This window comes from Oncorhynchus clarkii, chromosome 28 (genome assembly GCF_045791955.1).
Source record: "Oncorhynchus clarkii lewisi isolate Uvic-CL-2024 chromosome 28, UVic_Ocla_1.0, whole genome shotgun sequence".
Taxonomy (NCBI): Eukaryota; Metazoa; Chordata; class Actinopteri; order Salmoniformes; family Salmonidae; genus Oncorhynchus; species Oncorhynchus clarkii.
Genome location: NC_092174.1, coordinates 19430583 through 19456204, shown reverse-complemented (window position 1 = coordinate 19456204; position 25622 = coordinate 19430583).

Below are 25622 nucleotides of genomic sequence, written 5' to 3'. Positions count from 1 at the left end.
ACTAACTATTTGAAATATGTCACTTGTCATTCATTATATGTATAGTTTGAACAGGATTATTTGTATCTCCTCCCTATGACATAAAACCCATTCAATGATGGTGGTGATGAAGGTTTGCTTTACTAAATCACTGTAAAGATGGAATCAATGGTATTTCTATGAGAGAATGTTAAGAATGTTTAGTCATATGAAAATATTATAATATTCTTGACGTATTCATTTAATTTCCAAATATAAAATCTGGTCACTGGTAGTTGAATGAGCAAATTACTTTCATATCAAAAGAAGGGAATATAATGCATGGAAGATAAGATCTATTCAGACTCAGGTTCTAGGGGTTCTAGGGGTCTCAGATTCAGGTTATCTGTGTTTCTATTGCCAGGATCAGTTTTTGTTTTGTGTTTCTCAGGTTTCCTGCCACAGTGGGCCTCAGAGCACAGTAGTACACAGCAGAGTCAGACAGCTGCACCCTCTGGATCGTCAAGGGGACTGATTTTCCTGAGACATTCAGATGGGCATCAAATCTGTCCTTGAATTCAGTAGAAGATTCCCCGGGTGAAAATGCATCCCTTCTCAGCATAAAAATGGGCTTGCCATTTGCTAGTTGTTTGTACCAGAAGAGATATGGTGATTGAGAAGTATCAAATAGACAAGTGAGTGTTGTTGGGTGTCCTTCTACGACCATTACGTCTTCTGTTGGCTGTCTTACATTCTCTTCTCCTCTGCACCCTGAAAAGAAAGATAAATATATCTTCACAATATATAATAATAATGTATATAAATAAAATGAGCAAATGCACAGAAAGAGAAAGATAAACTAAGTGATGTTATACCAAAGCAGCATGCAGCCAGAACATGCAGGATCAGACAATTTCTCATGACTAGTCAGTCAGTTTGAAGTGGAAAAGGTAAGGAGTAGAACAATGCTGATCTCTCTATCACAGAGCTTTGACACCCTCAGTCCTACTGTTGATGCTTCATGTTGTTCTGTATTACATGCAGTAGTAGACCATGGGGAGGTGTCTGTCTGTATGGCATCCTCTGATTCAGTGGTGTGTGTGCTTTGTTAGGTTGCCCCCTTCAGGTTGACTTTCATACTACACCACCAAGTGGTATTAATTGTGTGGAGTAACCACAAACAACAATATTGTTGCACTTTGTCATATTCCATATCACCACCTGGTGATTGCACACAGCACAGCACAGGTGTGACCACAGCACAGGTGTGATAGCAATTATCTGATCTCAATGTCTGCCATTATTATATCAAGTTGTAATTGATGTTTAATGATGATCCACACAGCAACAAAGCATGTTGTACAGGTTCTTGTATGTATCACTTGGTATAACAATACTGGTTATATCCCTGAGAGCCCAGTAGTAGAGAGATGAGTCTGTCAGGGTTAGGCTTGTTATGATCAGTTCAGTTGACGACAGGGACGTTGCGGATGTTAATTTCTTATCAGGGACATGTTCACTACCGCTCTGTGATATGACAGCTTAATACACAGCCTGATCTCATAGGCTAGACGTAACATAGTAAATGTTTGTTCGGGACAGTCAAATAAGTATGATATGTTATTAAATTTGGTTTGGTTACTTATGGCAAAAACACATTTTGGGTGGATGGTTGGGTGTATAACATAAACGTCTAACTACTTACTACTTTTTCGGTACCATGCAACGACTTAGCTAACCCTTCCCTTAAAACTTACCTTATTAACCCTATAACCTTACTCCTAAACTTAACCCTAACTCCGAACCCAGCTAGCCACCTAAATAGAATTTGTAAAATATCATACGTTTTGTGAATCTGCACCATATTGTATGTTTTGGAAATTCGTAACAAATCATACGTTTGGTAAATTCGTAACATATAATACAGAGCACAGTAGTACAGAGCAGAGTCTGTAACTTCAGCAGAGGGGATCTCCAGATACTCACAGTTGTTCTCTTTTTCATGTATGAGGGTCCAATTTTAACTATCAGTGTTGGTTATGATCCTAGAGTAGTCCAGTATGAGGAACTGTGGAGAGGATCCAGGGTGCTGGTGGTACCATAACAGACTGTTGGTTAATGAGCTGTTGAATCTACAGGAGAGATTAACACTACTACCCTCCATAATATCCACTACATCTCTGTCTGGACTTATTATATCTTCAACACTTGTACCTGTAAATAATAATAACATGTATTACTGAGTCAATATAGACAGTGTACAGTATATCCACACTTGGTGTTTCAAAGTGTATTACCACTTGATATTGATAATACCATATTGTAATGAATACTTAAGTGTATATTCTGTTAGTACACATTCAGTTAATGAGAGGGAATTCTTACCTATAAGTGCACATTAACGTCTTGACGCTACTCTGGTTGATATCCCTTTAAATGGAGCAAAGGGAGGCTCCATTTAAAGAAGCCACTTCCTCGTTTGATTTTTCTCAGGGTTTCGCCTGCAAAATCAGTTCTGTTATACTCACAGACAATTTTTTGACAGTTTTGGAAACTTTAGAGTGTTTTCTATCCCAATCTGTCAATTATATGCATTTTCTAGCGTCTGGTCCTGAGAAATAGGCCGTTTACTTTGGGAACGTTATTTTTCCAAACATAAAAATAGTGCCGCCTATTTTCAAGAGGTTAACAAGAATGAATAGAGAAGCATCATAGTCACTGGGTGATAGACAGAGACTTATCTAATGATCTTCTCTTGGAACATTCACTCTCTGGGTGAATCAGTTCCACTCATTACATGTTATGTGTAACACTAAGCTCCTCCTCTTGACATAATATAATGGGTGCATGTTGACTCCACTTGATGTCAATATTGTCAAATCAAACCTTGAACTACAGAGTTGAAATACTCTCTCAGGCGATGTTAGGTAGTTGTACAGTGTTTCTGGGTTTCTTGTCAGTGTGGGCCTCAGAGCACAGTAGTACAGAGCAGAGTCTGTCTCTTCAACAGAGGAGATCTCCAGATCCACATGGGTCTTCTCTTCGTTCAGTTTACCAGAGAAGCGAGAGTCAAGAGAATCAGCTCTCTGTTCAATCCCAGTGTAGTGTGGGATGAGCAGAAGGTATTGGGGAGCAGATCCTGGAGACTGTTTATACCATAGTAGACTGTCTGCTGAGGAGTAATTTTTTTATTGTAATAAACATTTATTGTTGTACTTTTCTAAGCAGAAAACATGACACTACTTTGAAAGCCATAACTTACCTATAACTGAGAACATAATAAATGACCAGATGAACAACATGGCTGGGGTTGGAAGTCAAAATGGCTAATAGTACAACAGAATCTGAATACTCCAAACTATCTTCATCTGCAAGGTTTTCAGTTGATAATTTCTGTTTAGTTCACCTACAAACTCCACCCCAAAGTACAGTTGCTATAAAGATTCTCAATCTCTCCTCTCCTCACCTCTCCTGGCCTCTCCTTCCCTTCCCTCTCCTCTCTTCTCATTTGTCCTCTTTTCAGTGATACTGCATCTCTCATTCCCTCCACTGGGTGGTGTTGGAGGTAGATTCTCTCCATTTAATTGTGTGAATCAAATTTGAAAGGTTTTTGTACCGTGTTTCTCGGTTTCCTGTCGCTGTGGCCGTCAATGCACAGTAGTACAGAGCAGAGTCTGTCCTTTCAGCAGAGGGGATCCACACGGTTTCTCTCTTCATTCAGATTAACAGACAGTCAAAAGTCTTGTGGATCACATCTTACCTTATATGGATTATTGTTAGTTGGTACTATGGAAATGTGGAAATGACATTGCATAAAACCTTACTTACTGAAAACAGTAAGATTGTGAGACAGAAAATGCAGCTACAGCACCGGGGTTAACTCAACTGTCTGATATGCAGTGTATTGTGATATGTGATATGCAGTGTAAAGGTGATATGTGATATGCAGTGTACAGGGGTTCCTTTAAAAGTTGTGAGCTTGCACCGTGAGACTTAGAGGTACCCAGCGTCACGGCTTCATTGCTTCAGACCACCACAAGGGGGAGTTAGAGCACTCATTATGCATTTGGGTCCCAAGGTTTTTATTTGACCAATCATATCAAGTGGATCCTATGATGAATTTTGACGCGGGCCACCCGTCCCTAGTGACTTTCTTCAGCAAAGATAGCTGACAAAACATTACTGTGAAGCAAATGTATGTAGTTATAATATCATAACAAATCAAGCAAAACGTTAGAATTGAGAGGAATATGTTAGTTAATGTAGAGACAAACGATTGTGCATATTTTTTTGTCATAAAGTTAATTTACAAAAATCGCTATTTAGCAGTTTTTTTTAAGCCATATCCAATACCAGGTGTATCAAAATCATTCATTATAACAAGCAGGGAGCAGGTTTTCGAACCCTCAACATTCTAGCCTGAAGTCCAGCACGCTACCGACTGTGCCCAAATGTATTAATTGGGGTTGGGGCCAATTGTGGCAAAAAACACTTTATACATTGGAATCTTTAACATTTGGAAAGGGGAAAAAGTACTATTTTTAGTTTTACACAAGCGTAGCTAAAGCTAAAGAACACTGTAATGTTCACAACTACATCAATAAACACTGCCATGTTTTGTCATCTGACCCAGCTCTGCCTGCTGAATTTAAGAATCCACCACCTATTGTATATAGGAGAGGCAATTTACGCAATAAATTGGTCCATGCCAATTGCCAGCCACCATAGAAAATCAGCCAGGCTATAAATGCAGAGGTTACACACAGTGCAACAATATGACGAGTGTGAATATTTCTGCCACCCACATACAGGAAAACGGTTCCAAATATATTACATTATTATGTGTTCCATTACATTATTATGTGTTCCATTATTAAATGTCCATGTGGGCTGTGCTCTGTAGATAAAACCTTTCATTCTCTGAAACGGAAAATCAGTGAACACAAACGTTCATTAGGAGAAATGACAGGGTTATCCAGTTGCAGTACATTTTAATGACCTAAAACATGAAATTTCTACCTTTAGATTTTGTGGCATAGAGAGAGTTAAGATATAAGACAGGGGAGGTGATATAAATAATACTCTGAGTAAAAGAGAATGTTTTGGGATTTTCACCCTCCAGACATTATTTCCTAAAGGTGTTAATGAGGAAATGCCTATGTATGTTGTGTTGATAAATTGAACATGAATTATGCCCCTATTTCAGATTACTCTGATGTTTTTCTAACACTGAAACCAATGATTTATGAGAACTTGCTTGGTAGGTTGATGTCCTCTTTGTGGTTTTACAGACGTGTTTAATCTTCTTATGGCTGAAATCCCGTTAATGGGATCGATTTGACAACAGCCAGTGAAAGTGCAGGGCGCCAAATTCAAACAGAAATCTCATTGTTTAATGATAAACTTGTTGTTAATCCCTCCACAGTGTCCGATTTCAAAAAGGCTTTACAATGAAAGCATACCATGCGATTATGTTAGGTCAGTGCCTAGTCACAAAAAAACACAGCCATTTTTCCAGCCAAAGAGAGGTGTCACAAAAAGCAGAAATAGAGATAAAATTCACCACTAATCTTTGATGATCTTCATCAGATGGCACTCATAGGACTTCATGTTACACAATAGATGTATGTTTTGTTCAAAAAAGTTCATATTTATATCCAAATTTCTCAGTTTACTTTGGCGCGTTATGTTCAGTAATGTTTTGCTTCCAAAACATCTGGTAATTTTGCAGAGAGCCACAGAGAGCCAGAAATACTCATCATTAATGTTGCTGAAAATACAAGTGTTATGCATGGTTTAAAGATATACTTCTCCTTAATGCAACGGCTGTGTGTCACATTCGTTATAATGATTGGACCAAGGCACAGCATGGTATGCATGCATTCTCATTAACAGAATGAATACCGAATAAACCAAAAAAATAACAAAACGAAACATGAAGCTATACAAACTAGTGCTGAACTGACAACTACACATAGACAAGATCCCACACCAGAAAGTGGGAAACAGGGCTGCCTAAATATGATCCCCAATCAGAGACAACGATAAACAGCTGTCTCTGATTGGGAACCATATCAGGCCAACATAGAAATACATAAACCCCTAGACCTACAAAACGCTAGACATACAAAAACCCCTAGACATACAAAAAACTAGAGTACCCACCCTAGTCACACCCTGACCTAACCAAAATATATAGAAAAACAGATATATAAGGTCAGGGTGTGACACTGTGTCATATTTACATCAAAAGCACACCATGGAATAATCTGAGTACAGCGCTTAGCCACCAAAACAAGCCTTACAGATACCCGCCATGTTGTGGAGTCAACAGAAGTCAGAAAAAGCATTATAAATATTCACTTACCTTTGTTGATCTTCATCGGAATGCACTCCCAGGAATCCCAGTTCCACAATAAATGTTTGTTTTGTTCGATAAAGTCCATAATTTGTGTCCAAATACGTCCATTTTGTTCACGCGTTTAGTTCACAAATCCAAATTCACAAGGTGCAGGCACTTAGTCCAGACGAAAATTCAAAACAGTTCCATTACAGTTCATAGAAACATGTCAAACGATATATAGAATCAACCTTTAGGATGTTTTTATCAGAAATTTGTAATAATATTCCAACCGGACAATTCCTTTGTCTTTAGAAATGAAAGGGAACGCAGCTCGCATTCTGCCAGACCCCTTAGTCAAACAGCTCTTATTCACTCCCCCTTCACAGCAGAAGACTGGAACAAGGTTCTTAAGACTGTTGACATCTAGTGGAAGAATTAGGAAGTGCAATCGGACTAAATTTACACTGTATCTTGGAAAGGCATATACTTGAAAATCTACAAACCTCAGATTTCCCACTTCCTGGTTGGATTTTTTCTCAGGTTTTTGCCTGCCATATGAGTTCTGTTATACTCACAGACATCATTCAAACAGTTTTAGAAACTACAGAGTGTTGTCCATCCTGCCAGAGTCTTTTGGGTCACTTTTGTCAGTCCCAAGCCCGGATAAAGGAAGAGGGTTGGAATTGTGACATAAAACAAAAACAAGAATCGACAGAAGAAAGTTAATTTGTAGTTCTAAACATATTTAGGGTGTTTTTTACTCACTTTTTGTCTCTCCTACGATGTTATTCCTCTCTCCTACAGCGTCCATCACATTTACATGCACATGGCCACTTATGCAAATTAGATTATGACATCATTTAGCGACTTCTAGCAACTTTTAGAACAGCCAATAGCTACTTTCCTTACTGAGGAGTTGGCAACACTGGGGAGGATGTTTCAGTTAGAATCGTCCCAGTGAACAAGCACCAAACCAGCTGTAAGTTGTTGGTTGCAAAGCACTGTCTGTCAAAAGTGATTTTTTTACTCCCAAGTGATGATTTGAATGTACAAGTTATATACATTTGTTTGTAAATGTTATTAGAACATCACACATAAGATGCAGTGTTTTTTGTGCATATTTGTTGTTCATTTTGATGTAGAGAATTCCAGCTAATGCTAGCTTGTAACTTACTGTGTGGTGGGGGTTGTATATTTTGTACAGTGCCTACGTAAGTGCAGAGTTGGATGGTGAGCCGTGCATTGCATGACGTGCAATTTTGTGCTGTTTTCATCAGAATAAATCTCCATGATTGGTGCTACAAGTTGGAGTTTGTGTCGATGATTGATTCTACACAACTCAAGAAGAGTTCTGTTACAGTGGTGCCGTGACCGCTCTTCTGGATTGGATCATCCTTTGTTGGATTTCCATCTCAGAACTTCGCTGTGGTTGCCATTTGAGAATCAGATAAGACATTGCTGGTGCAATTAATGGCGATATCACATTTTGCCTCAAGAGGGCACTATTGTATAATTTTATATTTTTATTACTGAAATGGATGATTTCTTTGATTGAGACTGTATATTGATTGGGACTTTCTCTTCACAGATAAACGATACAACTTTTGTGTTACTTGTTTATTCCCATTATTAAGATGGAAGGTGTTGGGAGAGTTAGGGGTTTCTTGACATTTAATCTGTCACCATCTGTTGGTACGGGTTCAGACAAAATTCCAGTTTCTTCTACACCTATGCCGAAGCTGGAGGGTTTTGGGGGTTTTGATGATAGTTTCCCCATGGAAACGCACAAGGGTGTGAATGAAAGAGGTTTGCCAAATACAGGGAATGGGGAGGTCTCCAGGAATTTCATAGCAGACATTGTACAGCAGATTGGTCATCCTATTGGGGAGAACATTGCCTCCTCTTTGGAGTCAAAGGCAGTTGTTGGACATGTTGTGGACAATGTTATGGGGCATGCATGCAGCTCTAGGGGTAAGGATGTGTCAGGCCTGAACCTGGTAGTGAAGTCTGATATCAGGGAGCCGGTGTACTTTAGTGGGGATGGCTCTGAAAAGTGCACAGTGCATGAGTGGGAGGATATGGTAATGGTTTACATGCGTAAGAGGGGCGTATCTGTGATGGACTAAGCAGATGAGGTTATAGGTAGGCTTATGGGAAGGGCCCGCGATGTTGTTAAAGTGGGCATACGCAGCATTCCCTCTGTTAATTTATCTAAAGGCCTAAGTCCCATCTTTGACATACTGAAACATTTTAGTGACTCTGCTTTTTCAAGCATGCCCCTCACTGTCTTTTATGCAACATTACCTCTGACTGATGAACAACCGTTAAACTATAGACTCAAACTCAACAGGGCTATGGAGGATGCTAAACATTGTCTTAAGAGACAGACAAAAGTGTTGAAGACCCATCTCGTGAGCTCACAGTCATGTTCATCAGACATTGCCCTAACCCTGAACTATCACGCATCTTTAAGTGCAAGCCATTACAGCAGTGGACCGCTGCAGATGTTCATGAGAGGTAGGATTAATACAGAAGGGAGTGGAGGTACTCTCACTTGTCTAAGGTGACCCCAGCCATCGCAACAATAAAGCAGGACGTTGGTGCTGTGATGTCACTCTCCATGCCTGCTGTGAGGCCCCACATGGAATCACCTAATGCGTTGCCTTCCCCAGCCCAGACGATTCAGGGCTCAGCTAAGCCGATGGAACATATCCTTGCAATGCTGGAGCGTGTGCTGAAGCAGAGGCCACAACAGTCTAACTGTCACTTCCAAAAAGGGAATAGGAGCAAGTTGAGGTCTAAAGGAACATGTGAAGTGTGCGCGGATGCTGGACATGATACTTACTTTCACTGCAGGGCCAATCACCTCTGCTTTCTTTGTCATGTAAGTGGCCACGCATGCTCTCAGAGCCTCAAGGCCTCAGCTCTGACCAGAGCTGCTGGAGTCCCTACAGTAATCACTGCTCAGCTCCTGGAAAAATAGTAGGCCTGCATGTAGAAGGGGAGAGGTTTGGGCCTCTCCCAATAAGTGAGAGCTGTTGATTTTGAGTCTGTATATAAAAGTGTTTGTGACAAAATGGAGACTGAGAAAAGTATCATAATGCAAAACACACAGAGGTCTTCCCCATATGATGATTTTTTTCCATGCCAAGGTGTTAATAGGTGAGAAGTAGAAGTGAGAGCTATGCTTGACAGTGGGTCTGTGGCTTGTACTTTGAGCTCTAGGGTCTTACCTGAACTGTTGCATGCAGGAGTGTTGAAAAGTCCATCATTGAGTCCTACAGAGGTAGCCTTGGTTGGTTGTGGTGGGTTGAAGACGGGACCTTTGGGAGTATGTGAGCTGTAGATGGAGGTGTACGGCTGTAGAGTTGCCGTGCCTACACTGGTGGTAGGCAGCAATCTCCTAAAGCACTTAATTCGCCATCCGAAGACTAATGGAGATCTCTGGAAGAGGGTTTATACTCCTGTGTGTGATGGGGGTGGGGAAAGCAAGCTAATCAACATGATGGCTAATGTGGATTGATGGAGAGATAGTGACCTGACAAATATGGAACTGGAAGACTGGAAGGGGCTGTGGCTCTAGAGCCTATGCAGTAATACTTAGTCTGTGGTAGACTACGAAACACTCAGAATCTATCAGCTGGCAGTGCTGTTCTCATTGAGCCCAGCAGTTCAAGATCAACACCTAGATCAATCCTGGTAGGGAGGACAGTAGCTCTGTTGCGGGGGGATGGGTGGCTCCCTGTTAGAGTGATAAACCCTTCTCAGAAGACAGTGACATTGAGACGAATCCCAACTCTAGCCGATGTCTTTCCTTGCATGGCTCTAGAGGACTTTGACTGTTCGTGTGTGAAGGATGATTCATCAACAGCTTTACAGCAGCAAGTGCAGAGAACGGCTGACATACTCACTGACTGCCAAGATGACTTGACTCAGACTGATGACAGTTCCAGCTGACTTGATGATACTGACGGACTTGACAATTCAAGCAGTCCTGGGTGCTTACGTGACTCAGGTTTGACTGATATTGACGTCGACTCCTGTCATGTGTCTCCTGCTGGTAAGGGAAGACCCCATGAAATGGACAAAAATGAATGGCAACTTATTGGCATTGGGCAAACTATTTACACAATTGCAAATACCACTCAAATGGACGGCAGTTCATCAAAACCATATAGCAACTTAAACATTACAAATGCCAAGTGTAATAAACCAAAAATCCCATAGGAGGTGAGTGCACTCCACTGTAGATTTTCATATAGGAAATGGTCAAAGTCAGGTCCCAAGGGAGAATTTTTCAAAAAAAAAAAAAAAGTAAAGATTTTAAAACCTCACAAAGAGTGCGTTTTGGACTTTTTTTGTCAGTTATCATATGTAGTAACCGTATGGACATCCTTTGTTTATTTTATTGAGTTTGTCCATAAGGCCTATGTTTTGTCCATTTGCCTTATATGATCATAGGAAGTCGGCTTCCGAACCCAAAAGTCAGTGAACCATGTCCAAATGGCATAAGAAATGTCCAAATGGCATATATAAGTATTGAAAGTACCAAATCAGCATGTTATGTCCATTTGCCATATATGATCATAGGAAGTCCTAGGAAGTAAGAATTTCTCATTGATGTTGATTCAAAATGTCCATTTCGTAATGGGAAGTCCTTATGGATATACATGTGCTATGGACACCGTCAACTTGCAGAAGAACATGTTCTGTAATGTAATGGACACTCTCCAATCACTCATTAGTGTTAAATACATTGGAAATGTACAATTGTACACTGCCCATTTGCAATGTCTTACAATGGGAATTTACCATCACGAATTGGACGTGCTCCAATGTACTGCAGAAATGCCCAATTGAATGGCTCGTTGAACTCAGGATGGCTGAGCAGTGATAGTGGTTCTTCTCCATCGCTTGTTGGTGTTGATTTCAGCCTGTCCATTTGGTGATGGAAAATCCCTCATTAAATACATTGGAAATGGACACATGTAAACTGTCCATTTGCATTATCTTACAATGGGCGGTTACCATCACAAATTGGACATGCTCTAATATACTGCAGAAATGTCCAATTGACTCTTTCGTTGAACTCGGGATGGCCTAGCAGTGATAGTGGTTCCTCTCCATCGTTCCTTGGTGTTGATTTCAGCATGTCCATTTGGTGATGGTAAATCCCTCATTAAATACATTGGAAATGTACACTGACCATTTGCAATGCATTACAATGGGCATTTACCAATTATACTGCTGAAATGCCCTATTGACTGGCAGTTCTTTGATGGTGTGAACACCGGTAACTATTGCAGGCTCTGTGTGTCTGTAAGCCCCACACTGTGTCACTCCATCCTGGCTGTGTTTGTGTGTGAGGTTTATCTTGGACATCTGATGGGAGAAATGACTGATTTACAGTTCATGAGGGTTGCCAAATCACACATATTACATTTTAGAAAGATGTGACCTTTTTAACCCTTCAATACAGCCCTCATGACCCCAATTTAACCTGTATATGACACAGGTTCCTCTAACGGAACCCTCCCCCCAACATTCCGCTGAAAATGCAGCGCGGGAAATTAAAAAATATTTTGTAGAAATATTTAACTTTCACACAATAACAAGTCCAATACAGCAAATGAAAGATAAACATCTTGTTAATCTACCCATCGTGTCCGATTTTTAAAATGTTTTACAGCAAAAACACAAAATATATTTATGATGTGGTCCCTGCTGAGGTTTTTGTACAAATATGTTCAGGAACAACACTGAATACAGCAAGTAACTCTATCTTTGATGAACTGAGACAAACAGTCACTTCAGCAGAGGATATCTTCAGATCCACACGTTTGTCCACTTTGTCAATGGAAACTGTCAGATGAGGATGTGGGGAGTAGCTTTAATTATTAACCCCTCTGGTTTGATGTACAGAAGGATTTCTGGTTTTGTAGGAGAGATGGACATTCCTTCCCTCCTGAACAAGCTTTTCTGTAGTTGAAGAGGTTATTGAATCCCCAAAACATTTTCCTGCTGGAAGAGTTGGTCAAGTAACTTCTGTAATTCTAACATTGTGCAGTTGAAACTGATATTTACAATTGATTAATGTGCAATTACCACGTTTTACTACAATATGTATATAAAAATGTGGTGTTCATTCACTAAGATTTAATTTCAAATACGACAAGGATTTATTCATGCAATAAATGACCTAAAAAAAGCTGACAAGAGAACAAATGAGAAGAGCAACATCTTGCTAGACCTTTGAGACACAGACAGACAGACAGAGAGTACAGACTGCTGTAACTACTTCCAGAACAATAACATTCATAAGCTTCGTGTGGATATTTCATTATACTGCCCCTCCTCTTGACACTAACGTGAAATGTTTTCTGTTATGGATTTATTTCGACAGAATACTGTCTGTTGTCAGATTTTTCTACAGTGTTTCTGGCACAGTGTTACAGAGCAGAGTCTGCTACTTCAGCAGAGGAGATCTCCAGATCCATACATTTGGCATTTTTGTCATGATTTAGAGTGACCCTGGTGTAATATCCACATACTCCATAACCAGGAACTGTGGTGCTGATTTGGGATGTTGTCAATTCCATAGAAAAGTGTTACCAGAGGAGGTGTAGTTACAAGAGAGAGTAACTCTGTCCCTTTCTGAAGCCACTTCTACAGAAGTTTGAGTTGTTATTACCTGTTCATAACTGAGATCTATAAAACATATTATATTTAATACTTAAACCCACATGGAAAATTGAATTAATTCCAAACGCAGTGTAAAGATAAGAAGTTTTCAAAGTTAAAACGTGTATCCTCATGTTGTTTTTCATGATCTTTGATTTGAAAAATAAATACATCTCCACATAATCACACTCAGTTTGAATGAAAATGTCATTACTTACCTATCAAGTCAAAGAAGAGTTATAGTGAACAGAACAACATTGTAGATGGCAGGATGTGTAGAATAAGCACCAGCTGCTGATGAAAAGCACAGCATCAACTGGCTATGATCTTCATGGTAGTATCATGTTTTATCTTGAGGAATCATCATCTAATCCTGAGTTTTATACTCTAGCTCCTCCTACTGACAATGTAGAATCAAAGATGTTTCATATACGTTTGATTTATTCACTAGAGAATCCACTTGATGGCACTGTGGTCTAACAGAAGACAGCTGCTGAGTCACTGCTAAGTCAATAAGTTATGTGTCACTGTGGACAGCACAGCAGTACAGTGCAGTGTTGTATGGTTTTTGTACAGTGTTTCTCTGTTTCATGTCAATGTGGGCTCTACAGCACAGTCGTACAGAGCAGTCTCTCACTTCAACAGAGGAGATCTCCAGATCTACACAGGTCTTCTCTTTGTTCAGTTTAACAGGGAGGTGAGAGTATGGAGGTTTAGCTCTCACTACAGTCCTAGAGGCATGGAGGATGAAGAGAAGGAAATGTGCTGATCCTGGATACTGTTTATATTATTTACATTATATGCTGGGGAGAACTTGCAGGATAGCAAAACGACCTTCCTCTTCGTAAACTTAATGTTGGTTTGTCTGGATGGTCTGCTGAAAACTGCCATCGACAAATATGAATAGGTGACAGATCAATTACAAGATTGATGAATTGAAATGAGGAAATATCTTTGAATTTAATCTCAAATCCAATAGCGCAGATAAACTATAAATTAGCTTAAACAATGTAGTAAAAATAATGACAGGAATACATTAATTTACTAACCTAAGAAAGTAAAATTACTGTGTAGAGAACCATCATATTGTAGATGAGTTTATTTGCTGGAGTACAAGTACAACAATTTTTAAAGGATCATTTATTTTCATGAGCCTACAGTAGGATGCCCCACCCCTGCCTTAAAAGATGCACAAGAGGTGTTTATCATGAGCTGTCATGTTTTTTACAGCGTTTCTGGGTTTCCTGTCACTGTGGGCTCTAGGGCGCAGTAGTACAGAGCAGAGTCTGTTCCAACAGCAGAGGAGATCTCCAGACCCACACGGGTTCTCTCCTTATTCAGTTCAACAGACAGTCGTGGGTATGGAGGAGTAGCGTTCACTACAGAGGGGTTTGAGGAGACTGTAGTGAGGAGGAGGAAGATGGGAGATGATCCAGGGTACTGTAGATACCACAGGAGAGTACTAGCAGAGGAGTAGTTACAGGACAGATTTATGACATCACCCTCCAACCCAAACACTTTATCTGATGTTGGAGTAATATCATTCCCATGACAGCCACCTGGAAAACATTCATGAAAACAAGAATGAGTCAATTGTATGAAAAAGTAATACAATTTCCTTCACAGGAATATTAATCCAGGCTCCAGTAATTACATTGGATATGTAATTGAATATGAAGAATAGTATCAAACTCACCCACTAGTGCGTATATTAAAATGTATCCAGGTAACAGGCTGGTAAGTGTTATTTGACGCAGTGAAAAAAGTGAACACATTATAATTCTGACAAAATGACTGTACTCTACAGTATAAAATGCATTTCTCTTCCTCCGCCTCAATTATGTAACAACTCCCCTTAAAAAACGTCACACAACACAAAGTACTTTACACACACACATACACACGCACAGTGTTTTTTAAAAGGCAGTATATCCTGTTGTCACAAGGGGCATCAGAGCACAGCAGTACACCGCAGTCAGATAGCTGTAACCTCTGGATCTTCAAAGGGAATGATTTTGCTGTGACATTCAGAAGGGCATCAAATCTCTCCTTGAACTCAGTAGTAGTGCCTGCATGTGAACATCCCTTCTCAGCATAAACATGGAGTTGACATGTTCTAGTTGTTTGTACCAGAAGAGAGCTGTAGATGTACTCTGAAAGAGCTGCAAAACCTGAACCCGTACAAATCAGCTGGGCTTGACAATCTGGACCCTCTATTTCTGAAACTATCCGCCGCCATTGTCGCAACCCCTATTACCATCCTGTTCAACCTCTCTTTCATATCGTCTGAGATCCCCAAGGATTGGAAAGCTGCCGCAGTCATCCCCCTCTTCAAAGGGGGAGACACCCTGGACCCAAACTGTTGCAGACCTATATCCATCCTGCCCTGCCTATCTAAGGTCTTCGAAAGCCAAGTCAACAAACAGGTCACTGACCATCTCGAATCCCACCGTACCTTCTCCGCTGTGCAATCTGGTTTCCGAGCCGGTCACGGGTGCACCTCAGCCACGCTCAAGGTACTCAACGATATCATAACCGCCATCGATAAAAGACAGTACTGTGCAGCCGTCTTCATCGACCTTGCCAAGGCTTTCGACTCTGTCAATCACCATATTCTTATCGGCAGACTCAGTAGCCTCGGTGAACCAGGCAAGGCAGTCATCTGAAAAAACCAACTACTTTGCAGACAGAGTTCAGTGTGTCAAATCGGAGGGCATGCTGTCCGGTCCTCTGGCAGTCTCTATGGGGGTGCCACAGGGTTCAATTCTCGGGCCGACTCTTTTCTCTGTATATATCAATGATGTTGCTCTTGCTGCGGGCGATTCCCTGATCCACCTCTACGCAGACGACACCATTCTATATACTTCCGGCCCGTCCTTGGACACTGTGCTATCTAACCTCCAAACGAGCTTCAATGCCATACAACACTCCTTCCGTGGCCTCCAACTGCTATTAAACGCTAGTAAAACCAAATGCATGCTTTTCAACCGTTCGCTGCCTGCACCCGCACGCCTGACTAGCATCACCGCCCTGGATGGTTCCGACCTTGAATATGTGGACATCTATAAGTACCTAGGTGTCTGGCTAGACTGTAAACTCTCCTTCCAGACTCATATCAAACATCTCCAATCAAAAATCAAATCTAGAGTCGGCTTTCTATTCCGCAACAAAGCCTCCTTCACTCACGTCGCCAAACTTACCCTAGTAAAACTGACTATCCTACCGATCCTCGACTTCGGCGATGTCATCTACAAAATTGCTTCCAACACTCTACTCAGCAAACTGGATGCAGTTTATCACAGTGCCATCCGTTTTGTCACTAAAGCACCTTATACCACCCACCACTGCGACCTGTATGCTCTAGTCGGCTGGCCCTCGCTACATATTCGTCGCCAGACCCACTGGCTCCAGGTCATCTACAAGTCCATGCTAGGTAAAGCTCCACCTTATCTCAGTTCACTGGTCACGATGGCAACACCCACCCGTAACACGCGCTCCAGCAGGTGTATCTCACTGATCATCCCTAAAGCCAACACCTCATTTGGCCGCCTTTCGTTCCAGTTCTCTGCTGCCTGTGACTGGAACGAATTGCAAAAATCGCTGAAGTTTGAGACTTTTATCTCCCTCACCAACTTCAAACATCTGCTATCTGAGCAGCTAACCGATCGCTGCAGCTGTACATAGTCTATCGGTAAATAGCCCACCCATTTTTACCTACCTCATCCCCATTTACTTTTCTGCTCTTTTGCACACCAATATCTCTACCTGTACATGACCATCTGATCATTTATCACTCCAGTGTTAATCTGCAATATTGTAATTATTCGCCTACCTCCTCATGCCTTTTGCACACAATGTATATAGACTCTCCTTTTTTTCTACTGTGTTATTGACTTGTTAATTGTTTACTCCATGTGTAACTCTGTGTTGTCTGTTCACACTGCTATGCTTTATCTTGGCCAGGTCGCAGTTGCAAATGAGAACTTGTTCTCAACTAGCCTACCTGGTTAAATAAAGGTGAAATAAAAAAAATACAAAAAAGAGATATGGTGATTGATTAGTTGTGACGAATAGACAAGTCAGTGTTGTTGGTTGTCCTTCTACGACCAGGACATCTTCTGTTGGCTGTGTAACATTATCTTCTGCTCTGCACCCTGAAAATAAAGATTGTTATACCAAAGCAGCATGCAGCCAGAACATGAAGGATCAGCCAATTTCTCATGACTAGTCAGTTAGTTTGAAGTGGAAAAGGTAAGGAGCAGAACAATGCTGATCTATCTATCACAGAGCTTTGACACCCTCTGTCCTACTGTTGATGCTTAATGTTGTTCTGTATTACATGCAGTAGTAGACCATGGGGTGTTTGTGCTTTGTTAGGTTGCCCCCTTCAGGTTGACTTTCATACTACACCACCAAGCTGGGTGAATTGTGAATAGGGCCAACGATAAATAATAATATTTTTGCACATTGTCATATTCCAAAGTGATTATCTAACCAATATTTTTTTAAATGCCTACGGTAAGTGAAATTGAAGACTACTGATTGAAGAGTGAAGAATACATATTTCTCACAGTTCATTGAAAATGAAGACAGAGAAAAATTAGACCACCTGATGATTGCACACAGCACAGTTGTGACCACAGTTCTCTGATCTCAACTTCTGCTATCATGACATCAAATGTGGTTGCTGTTTAGCTATGATTTCCACTTCATCAAAGCATTTTGGTCTGCAGGTTTCTGTATGGTGTACTATGCACTTTGTATCACTGTGTATATTCCCTGAGAGCACAGTAGTAGAGAGCTGTGTCTGCCAGGGTTAGGCTTGTTATGACCAGTTCAGATGATGTCCTGGATGTTGTGGATTTATATCTCTTATCAGGGATGTGTTCAACATAACTCAATGATCTGGCACCTTTATACAGTAGAAACTGAGGAGCCTGGTTACAATAATGCCGGTACCAGTAAAGTAAAATATCATTGCTGCTTGTTTCATATGTACAGCTCAGAGATACTGATGATCTCTCAGTGGGGGTGTACTCCTCCTTGTCAGGAGTCACACTATCTCCACATACCATTCCTGCAGAGGAACAATAGATAATAAAGCTGATTGATAACACATGCTTTTTTAACGACTTTTTAGAAATCAACTTAGTTATTCTCAATTAAATGATTTACTTCAACAAATATGTTTTACTACCAATACCATAATGTAATAATCTGATTATAAGGATGCAAGGAGTTCAAATGTTGAGGTGTTGTTTACCTGTAGACATAATCAGAATGATCAATACACTGATTGATTTCTCCATCTTCAGACTGATGTTTGCATTCATTCACTCTCCTCTGAAATGTCCTTCTGTGTGTCACTGTGTGAGGTGTACAGCCCTGCTAATGTCACACCCACCACAGATGTAAGTCTTGCATTTTTTCTACACTGGTGCCAAGGATACACTCGTTTTTGTGGGGTGCTGTACATCCTGTTGTCACAGTGGGCCTCAGAGCAGAGTTGTACACAGCAGAGTCAAACAACTGCGACCTCTGGATTGTCAAGGGGACAGAGCTAGAAGTGAAATTCAGCCTGGAATCAAACCTCTTCTTAAGCTCATCAATTTTTCTCCCTTCTGCATAACTATCTCTTCTCAGGACATACTGAATGGATCATTCAGCTACTTGATTTGGAATTTTAGAACAACTTTAGGTATAAAACATACATAACAAGATGATTTGATAAAATATAGAATTTGCCCTATACTACCAAAATCCCATAGACAAGGATTTAATAACACGTTCATAAATGAAGTGTCTGTCCTATATCTATGAGATCTATCTATGAGATATAAGAAAGATATAAGATATAAGAAAAAAATTAAATAATAATAATAATAAATATATATATATATATATACAGTGGGGAGAACAAGTATTTGATACACTGCCGATTATGCAGGTTTTCCTCCTTACAAAGCATGTAGAGGTCTGTAATTTTTTTATCATAGGTACACTTCAACTGTGAGAGACGGAATCTAAAATAAAAATCCAGAAAATCACATTGTATGATTTTTAAGTAATTAATAGACAGATATAGATAGATAGATATAGGACAGACACTTCATTTAGGAACGTGTTATTAAATCAGTTTCTATGGGATTTTGGTAGTATAGGGCAAATTCTATCAAGGTTTCACCTTGTTGGGCCAAATGTTGAACACTGGATGGAACTATTGTATCATTATTATACATAGAAAAAACTTGTCACTGGACTTCATGACTGCGGAGGGCAGTCTATAGGAGGATAACAGAAACAGAAGATCACATACAATAGTTATGTTACGTAAGTATGTCATACAGGATGTCTGTTTCCTCCCATGGTTTTTGTACAGTGTCACAGTTTCCTGTCACTGTGGTCTTCATGGTATAGTAGTAAAGAGCAGAGTCTGTAAGATCAGCAGAAGAGATCCACACGTTTGTCCACTTTGTGTCAGACGAGACCACTTTGGTGTGATGTACAAGAGGAAATCTGGTTGGGATCTGGGATATTGGCGGTACCACTGATTGTAGACAATGCCATCATATTTGCAGAAGAGATGGACATTCCTTCCCTCCTGAACAAGCTCTTCTGTAGTCACAGGGTTTATTTTATCCCCAAAACTGTTTCCTACAAAAATATTTGGTCAAATAACTTCTGTAACTGTACAACTGTGTAGTTGTAACTGACATTTAAAAATTATGAATGTGGAATTACCATGTTTTTGTGCTGTTCATTCACTGTAAGATTATATTAAAATATTTAAATCCATATAATAACTCACCTAAAAAAGCTGAAAAGAGAACAAATGAGAAGAAAAAAATCTTGCTAGACCTTTGAGAAACCGATAGACAGCACTGAGAGACCTGACTAACTAGCTACTTCCTCAACAATAACATCCCATAAGCTACATGTGGATCTTTGATTATTCAGCCCCTCCTCTTGACACCAACATGAAATGTTTTCTGTTATGGCTTTATTTTTTCAGAAAATGTTGTCAGGTTTTTGCATTGTGTTTATCGGTTTCCTGCCACCGTGGACTGCAAGGAACAGTTGTACAGAGCAGAGTCTGTCACTTCAGCAGAGGTGATCTCCAGAGCCACATGGGTCTCATCTTCATTCAGTTTAACCTGTTGCGACGACCAAACCCGGATCCGGGATTCTATTTATAGACCTAAGCTCATTACCATAACGCAACGTTAACTATTCATGAAAATCGCAAATGAAATGAAATAAATATGCTATCTCTCAAGCTTAGCCTTTTGTTAACAACACTGTCATCTAAGATTTTCAAAATATGCTTTTCAACCATAGGAAAACAATCATTTGTGTAACAGTAGCTAGCTAGCGTAGCATTTAGCGTTAGCATTAGCGTTAGCATTTAGCAGGCAACTATCACAAAAACAATTAAAGCCTTCAAATAAAATAACTTACCTTTGAAGAACTTCTGATGTTTTCAATGAGGAGACTCTCAGTTAGATAGCAGATGCTCAGTTTTTCCAAAAAGATTCTTTGTGTATTAGAAATAGCTCCGTTTTGTACATCACATTTGGCTACCAAAAAAAAAAAAAAAAAAAAAAAAAAACGAAAATTCAGCCCTCAAAACGCGAACTTTTTTCCAAATTAACTCCATAATATCGACTGAAACATGGCAAACGTGGTTTAGAATCAATCCTCAAGGTGTTTTTCCACATATCTCTTCAATGATATATCCTTTGTGGAAGCCTGGTTTCTCCTTGCTCTCAAATGGAAAAATAACTGCACCTGGCTTTACGCTCCAATTTCGACGCAGGGACACCAGGCGGACACTTGGAAAATGTAGTCTCTTATGGTCAATCTTCCAATGATATGCCTACAAATACGTCACAATGCTGCTAACGCCTTGGGGGAACGACAGAAAGTGTAGGCTCATTCCTTGCGCAATCACAGCCATATAAGGAGACAATGGAAAACAGAGCTTCAGAAATTCTGCTCATTTCCTGGTTGACGCATCATCTTGGTTTCGCCTGTAGAATGAGTTCTGGGGCACTTACAGACAATATCTTTGCAGATTCTGAAACTTCAGAGTGTTTTCTTTCAAAAACTGTCAAGAATATGCATAGTCGAGCATCTTTTCGTGACAAAATAACGGGAACGTTTTTTATCCAAAAATGAAATAGCGCCCCTAGAGATCAAAGAGGTTAACAGACACCCGAGGATGGGTCGATTCATTATGTGTCTTTATCCCTCCTTCAGTGATGAGGAGCAGGAATTCTGGTTTTGTTCTGGGGTATTGTTGGTACCACAGTAAAGTATCAGTACTGTAAGAGCCAGTGTAGTTGCATGATAAAGTATTCCCAGCACCCTCAAAAACACACTCTTCAGTTGTGGCTGATATTTTTTCCTCCTCATAACTGCAACCTGAAATAAATAATGTTAAACATGTTTTGAATAAATCATATTGCAGTTCATGTACCGTAAATGCTATATAGACATATGTCTGCAATACAAAACTGCAATGCAAAACCTATGCACTTACCAATGAACACTGAAAAAAGCAGAATTGCGAAAATCATCTTCAGGGGTCTGAATGGCTGGCTTCATGCGCTGTCAAGTAAGAGTGTATCACTATCCTCTCTTCAATTGTAGACTACATATTGTAGACTACACACTGTAATGTCAAAGCACTCATTGACTATGTAGCTCTACCTCTCTACACTAAAGAGAGTCGGGTATTTTAGTTCAATTGTCTTTCTGGGTTGGATTGCTGCTAAATGTCATCTTCATGATTTTGCTCTGGTTCTGAATGGAGGCGTTTCAGCTCATGACTGCCCTCTATTGGTATTGTCTTAAAATGTATGCTGTTCACCAAAATAAGAACAATAAGACAATTACTGCTCTTCATCTTCTGAACAGTGGTTCCCAAACCGTGAGGCGAGGGGTCAGCCTAGTAGAATGCACAAGCTGCAATTTTGAAATTGGGTAGTGCATCATCAGTTCCTCTTGTCATGTTATTCATTGCATACCTTAGAGAGCTATTTATAACTTGTCAGCAATGTACAGATCAACAAGCCCATGTCAGCTAAAGTTTTTTTATTATGTTTTTTATCCCATAGATATTGTAAAAAAATGTATCACTCAAATATCACATGAATAAACATGGCGTGATGTTCCACAATGCTGGAATGGGGTCACCGAGTGAAAAAGGTTGGGAACCTTTGCTAAAAGGAAGCGAAACAACACCACAAATGCTTTTCACTCTGTATTTATTCAGACTGGTACCTTTGATCATGTTATATCAGAACAGGAAGATGCAGACAATATTATTTAGTAGTTCCTGAATAATATTTATATTAAATGTGTTTAATTGTGGAGATGCAGGAAAAAAATATATGTATTATATATATAATGTGTAATGTAATGTACTCTAAATAATAACTGATTGTTTAGAACACAATGCACTGTTCACCCCCAAGGGACTTGACAGGTTTTTGTACAGTGTTTCTGGGTTTCCTGTCACTGTGGGCTGCAAGGCGCAGTGGTACAGAGCAGAGTCTTCCAATTCAACAGAGGAGATCATCAAGTCAACACGGGTCTTCTCTTCATTCAGTCTACCAGTGTGTCGTGGAGTCGTAATGGGTGTATTCTGTGCATACTTGTTGGTTGGTAGGATCCATAGAAGACATTCTGGTCTGGATCCGGGGTATTGACGGTACCATTGTAGATTATTAACGTTGCCCTTGTAGTTGCAGGAGAGAGTGATGTCTGTTCCTTGGAGAGCATTGACTTCAGGCTTCACTGGAGTTATTGTTTCTTGCTCCATACTATCATCTGCAACAACATAAGTATTGTCATTGTGTTAATATTTATTTCTAAAGATAAAAAATACATGGATTAGGTGCCCATAAAGTATGACAAGAGAAAGAATTGAATCCTCCCAGTAAAATACCACTTAGTTTTTAATGCAATCATTCACTGAAAAAAAGCAACGTCGCTGTATTCAAAATGTTATTTGGTTTAAACTGAGAATTCTGCACTCACCTACAAACGCTGAGAGGAGCAATAGTAATATGAGTGACATCCTGACACAGACTAGATAAACCAACTGAGAGACAAGACAGTGAGAGAGCTGAGTAGATCCTCTACAGAGACATCCTCATGGTTGTAGGGACACCCAGCCTATACCAGTGTTTGACTATGAGGCCCCTCCTCTGATAACTGGATATGTAACTCTTCTTCTGTGGTTTGTGTTTAAGGGTTTTCAGTTCCTATTGGTCTCGTTTTTGATGTAGTCTTGGTTTGTTTTTTCTATAGATCCACAATACTATACTATGCTATACAATATGTACCATCTGCATATTTGTGTCAGGCTGTCAGCTTTTTGTATGAGGAAGTTTTTCCTGTCACTGTGGGCTCCATGGCACAGGTTTACAGAACAGAATCTGTCACTTCAGTAGAGGAGATCTTCAGATCCATGCGGTCTGTATGAACCTGAGCTGGAAGGCGAGGATCAGTAACTCTGGTTTAGACCTTGGATACTAATGATACCAATGTAGATTGTTTACAGAGCCAGTGTAGCTGCAGGATGATGTGATGGTATCACCCTCCACACCACCCACCATAGGCCTAGTGGAATTGTCATCTTCAGAATTGCTACTTAGTAGTACAGAGCAGAGACTGTCACTTCAGCAGAGGAGATATCCAGATCCACACGGTTGTTCTCTATTTCATGTATGAGGGACCATTTTGTACTATCAGTGTTGGTTATGTTCCCAGAGTAGTCCAGTATGAGGAACTGTGGAGATGATCCAGGTTGCTGGAGGTACCATAACAGACTGTTGGTTAATGAGCTGTTGTATCTACAGGAGAGTTTAATGCTACTACCCTCCGTAACGTCCACTACATCTCTGTCTGGAGTAATTATGTCTTCAACACTTGTACCTGTAAAAAATAACAACATGTATTACTGAGTCAATATAGACAGTGTACAGTATATCCACACTTGGTGTTTCAAAGTATATTACCACTTGATATTGATAATACCATATTGTACTGCATACTGAACAGTGAACGTTCTGTTAGTACACATTCAGTTAATGGGGAGTGAATTCCTACCTACAAGTGCACTAAAACAAGACTGAATAGAGCAGCATCATAGCCACTGTGTGTTAGACAGAGACTTCTCTGTAGAATTATCTTGTCTTGGAACATTCCCTCTCTGGGTGAACATTACATGTCATGTGTAAAACTAAGCTCCTCCTCTTTACACAATAGAATGGATGCGTGTTGACTCCACTTGATGGCAATATTGTCAAATAAAACCTACAGAGTAGAAATACTCTGGTTATAACAATCCCTGAGAGCAAAGTAGTAGAGAGGTGAACCTGTCAGGGTTAGGCTTGTTATGATCAGTTCAGTTGAGGGCCGGGACGTTGTGGATTATTATTTCTTATCAGGAATAGGTTCACTACTGCTCTGTGATATGACAGCTTTATACACAGCCTGATCTCATAGACTAGACGTAACATAGTAAATGTTAGTCAGGGACAGTGAAAAAAGTATGATGTTATGTTTGGTATGGTTACAGAAGACAGATGGTTAAAATACAAATTTTAATTCATAACATATCATACAAATTTGGTATCTCGGATTTACATTCAGAATACAAAATTCGCTGAGACCTGTCATTACAAACATTGTCAATGGATTTTGACGTTTCGAACTGCAGCTCAATATCGGTGTTACTCTTTAATTTTGAACCTTGTTTGAACAGTGGCTATAATGAACATTGAGAAAACTCACCAACAAGTGCAGAAATGAATAAAAGTGGATAGAGGAACATGATGGTTGAAGTCCAGCAGCTCTCTCAGTAACACTGAGGTACCACTCCTCTGTGACAGACTAAATGATATCCCCATGTGGTCTGCTTAGTTTAGCTCCTCCTCTTGAATAGATAGCAGTTTTTGAACGGTGTTGGCAGGTCTCCTGTCACTGTGGGCTCCAGGGCACAGTAGTACAGAGCAGAGTCTGTCACTTCAGCAGAGGAGATCTCCAGATCCACACGTTTGGCTTTTTTGTCATGATTTAGAGTGAACCCTGGTGTAATATCCACATACTCGTTAACCAGTAACTGTGGTGCTGAATTGCGATATTGTCGATACCATTGAAGAGTGTCACCAGAGGAGTAGTTACAAGAGAGAGTAACTCTGTCCCTTTCTGAAGCTACTTCTACATCACTGTAGGGTGTTAAAACCTGTTCAGAACTGAGACCTGTAAAACCCATATTGAAAATGTAATTAATTTCAAATGCAGTAAAAAAAATTATATATATATATATATATATATATATATATATAAAAACATGCATCCTCATGTTGTGCCTTGTCTTTATAATCTTTGATTTGAAAAGTAAACACACCTAAACATAATCACCCTCAGTTTGAATGAAAATGTAATTACTTACCTTTCAAGTCAAAGAATAATAATAGTGAACAGAACAACATTGTAGATGACAGGATGTGTAGAATAAGCACACACTGATGATGGAAAGCACAGCATCAACTGGCAATGTTCTTCACGGTAGTTTCATGTTTTATCTTGAGGATTCATAATCTAATCCTGAGTTGTATACTCTAGC